We start from the raw sequence: 4448 nt of genomic DNA, 5'->3' as shown, positions 1-4448 counted from the left end.
ATCCTGCTTCCCCAAATAGGTCTGTCACATATTCTAGGCCTATAGGCCAAAAGTGAATGCCCCAAGATCGCAGGGGAACCTTGGGCGACTGTCCAGGCAGCCAGATATCTGTCATGTCTATAGTTTTGGAAGTTTCTTGCTCTGCACTTCTTGTTACTCGGATAATATTAGATCCTTCTCAGGTCTTCAGTGGGGTTGAAAACCATATAGTTATAGTTACAGTTTTACTTACCAAATCCAGAAAAATAATTTACATAAGAGATATAAAGTTTATAAGGTTAAGAAACATAAAAACTTGTTTATCTAAAAAAACTGTTTTAAGGTCTAAAAGAATATTTTAGGATGGTAATACAAGTTATAATAAAAATAGTTTAGGTATGGTATAAAATGTTATATTCATCGAGGCAAAATAGATAATAATTTTTCCAAATAAATAGACTGAACATTGTAAATGTAATCCTTATTTGACAATTATTCTTATTGTATATAGTTTTACTATTTTAGAATTAAAACCTTTACTTTTATTTACATAAGAAGGGGGAAATGTTGTGGGATATTTGTACACTGTTTGAAGCTACATCACTGTGATTGGTGTAATAAAATGGTGAATGGCCAATAGCAGGAGAGATAGGCAGGACTTCCAGGCAGAGAGAAAGAGGATAATCAAGGCCCCCATGAGACACCATGGAAATGAGGAACAAGTCAGACACACAGAGTAGGAGAGAGCTAAAAAGCCATGTGATTGAACGTAGTTTAAAAAATATGGGTTAATTTAAGTTATAAGAATTAGTGGGACAAACCTAAATTAAGCCTGGGCTTTCATAATTAATAATAAGTCTGTGTTGTTTGAGAGCTGGCCCTGCAAAGGAAAACCCCACTACACTCTACCACACAGGTGTACGACCCCTGTCTGCGTTCTGTGCAAACATCTTGTCTTGCTCACGGGAACACCTGTGAGGCCCCAGGTCTTTATCTATGGGATAAAGCTCTGTTCTCCTTAACAGCAGAAGAATAAACCAGATCACCCTCCAAATGGGGTTTTTAATCAGCCAAAGATCCTTGCTTTCAGCACCAAAAGTTGCACTCTCATTGACAGTCTGGAAGGAGGCTCCCAGAGGCATGACAAAGAAAATCAGATTAAGAGTTCCCTTCCTCGGTGCCGGGAGGGGTGGCATCAGCATTTTCCTGGCAGCTAATGTTTTGAACTGGCTTTATATCTTCTGAGGGCCAGTGATCAAGGCCAGTAAATGTAGGTGAAAAGAAGTGTCTGTCTCTATTCTGGGCAAGGCTGGACACGCTGGAGGTGGACATCAAAGGATCCCCCTTGACCTGAGGGTCTTCCCATGCACACGAGATGCCTGGAATTCTCCCTTAAACATCATCAACTCAATTGACATGCAGGCAGGTCCTGGAGCATCCCAAGTGCCCAGGATGTTGATGGCTCTGTAGAGAATGAGATACCCTCTCTTTGCCACTTGGCCCATCTGTCATCTTAAAAACCCCCAGAGTTCACATTGTTCTTCTGTGTAGATGGGTTAAGATTTCATGAACGGCAAAACTGGGGGCTGGTATCTCGGACTTCCCACTCTGAGCCCAGCATTCTTTGATATAAAACATCACTGCTTCCCTAAAGCAGCCCTTTCCCCTGGCAGAAGCCAAAAGCCTGGGACAAGTGAGTTCTGTTAGGTGTGTGCTGGGAAGAGTGGTCTAGAAAATATGGTACCCGCAAGCACAGTGACCAGAGAGCCTCTGCCTGACAACAGTGCACCCAGGTGACATGGCAGGATACTCTCGTGGTCTCCGTGATGATCCGGCACCTATAGCAAACGGGGCTACTGAGTTACCTGGGGCAAATACCACTTGGTGTCAGATTTGGGATAATTCTTTGTATAAAGAAGAGTGGGGGGCCCATAGCCAAGGTTCTCTCAACCTCTAAGTTTGAGTCATCTTTGGGAGTCAAGAGAGTTACATGTGCTGCCATGTGACAGAGCCCAAAATAAACATCAGCCGCTCCCATCCTCATCAACAGAGTCTGCTGGCAATGACTCAGATCATTTACACATGACAGCGAGCATATGCCCTTCTCGGCGCCCCATGGAATGGCAGCGGGGCCGATGGCAGGGCCGCCTGCCTTCCTGATGCTATTCTCGGACGTTTGCCGTTCTTGTCCAAAGACATCTTGAGGCCCTGGTTTCACTTACTCTTAATTTTCCAACCCAGCTCGGAACTCTATTTTCCCAATCGTTCCTCCTATAATCCAAGATCCTCACAAACCGTTTCCAAATACTGAAACACATTATGGCAGGCCACCAGCCCTGTCTTATAATCAAACAGATGAATCACAAGGCAATTTCCTTTGGATTTTTTTTAATAGGATTTCCACTTCCACCTCCTTGGTCTAGTGTTTACAGAGAAAGAAATGATTGCTTTCAAATATATTTGATTGTGTTTTTTTAGCCAAGTTAAAGCCGATGTCTTAAGTTGAATGCCTCCTAGGCCTGTTCCACATCCATTTTCTGATAGTCATGGATGTGCCCTTCCTTGGTGATGCTCATTTCCCCAGAAGTGCATCCTCCAACATCGTATGCAAGCGAGCCATTTCTCCTCCAGGTCAGCCACCAGCACGGGGTCTCTGGATGATGCTAGTGGACCCTCCTCAGTATTCTCACAGTGTGGTTTTCCTTAGAGGAGGTAAATCCAGAGGCTAAGCTCTTTTTAGACTGAAAGATGCAGGGGAACCTTAGTGTTTACTTACGTGACCGCTGCTCCACTAAACCTAAGTAACAGTAGGTGAAGTTCCGAAAGGGGACGTTCCTCAAAGACGCTCCCTGTCCCGGGTGTGCTCTGAAATACTTTAGGGTACTGAAAGCCATTTTTAGAACATAAATATTAAAATGTGGAAGGGGATAACAGTCTGGTTGACTCATTGATGTGTGAAGCTATTCTGGAGAGAGAGAGAGAGAGAGAGAGAGAGAGAGAGAGAGAGAGAGAGAGGACTTCTCACTCACAGAGGTAATAAGCAATGTCATTTGAAGATATTAGAGCTAAGGCCCACAAAAAAAAAGAAAAAGTCAACATCATAATTAAATTTATACAAAGAGCACAAGAGTATCTCACACTCAGAGAACTAGAGTAAAGGTCAGAGACTGGGAAACGCTGTTGATGATACCCCACCGGCTCCATATTATCACTTACATGCAAGAGAGGAAGAGACTGTCCCACTGGAATCTCAGAAGGTTTGGATGACAGTACCCTAAATGTAAAGTGATTATGTACCAAGCGGCATTTCTTATTAACTATAAAGAATAGATTGCAATTTTCAATATGACAAACAATATATTAAGAACTATAATGAGTAAGGAAATACAAGCCAATGTACAACTTGGGAAATTGGGATTTCTCAGCTGCGATGTTTTTTGAAGATGTTAGTGCACAAAAGACCTTATCTAGAAGCTTCCACACAAAAATAAATATCTTGTATTTCTTGTCACAGACTCATTCCACAAAAATAATTTTAGCAAGGAAGGGTACTTCCAGCTGATTCAGCCCACGGCTCCATCAGTTGTAGGAATGCACCCACGCAACTGGCTTACCAAACTTTTTGATGTATTGACTGTTCATTGTGATGTCATGGGATCATTCAAGGGCATAAATGATTTCTTAAGCAGTACATCATTTGATGGACATGTTCTTTTATTTTCTAGATTCTGAAGCAGTATATGTCACTAAATATTTCACCACCTCCAAATATTTATTGAGAAAAAACCGGCACACATAAAGAATGTGTAATGAAAAAACAAGGGAGTCTGAAGCACATAGAAAGTAAATGCTAAGAACAATGAATACCACGGAGAGAGGTAACAGTAATGTGGAGAGATCCAGGGAAACAGTATGAAGGATGAGGACATGAAGTGAATTTGTAAATGTTGAGAACCCAAAAAAATGAGACACACAGAGTAAGGACAGAGTGTGGTAAAAGGTCTAGAGCTCTCAGCTCTCCTGGGTTTTCTCATTTGAGTATAATATAAATTTCTACAGCAGACTGACCAAAAATAAAAAAAAAAATAGAAGAAGAAGAAGAAAGGTAGTTAACAAAAGATGCCATTTCTTGAATGTCAGGCTCAGTCTGTACTTTATTCACAAGGTAAATAAACTGATGAAATCAAGCCTTTTATGCCAGGTCCTTAGGAAGCTGAAAGAAGAGGATTACCAGATGAAGGCCAGCATGGACTAGAAAGTGAGTTCAAGGCCAGCATGAGTGACTTAATGATCCGTCCTGTCTCAAAATAAAAGTGGGGGCTGGGGAAATGGATCAGTCAGGGAATCACCCACTGTGAAAGCCAGAGGACCAGAGTGTGGATCTGTGGAACCCCAGTGTGTGTCACTAACTCCAGTTCTGTGTAGTGTGGAACAGAGACAGGCACATTTTCAGAGCTCACTCTCTAATC

Source organism: Microtus ochrogaster, linkage group LG5 (genome assembly GCF_000317375.1).
Source record: "Microtus ochrogaster isolate Prairie Vole_2 linkage group LG5, MicOch1.0, whole genome shotgun sequence".
Classification (NCBI taxonomy): Eukaryota; Metazoa; Chordata; class Mammalia; order Rodentia; family Cricetidae; genus Microtus; species Microtus ochrogaster.
The sequence above is the reverse complement of the archived record's forward strand: the minus strand, read 5'-3'. Positions refer to the sequence as shown.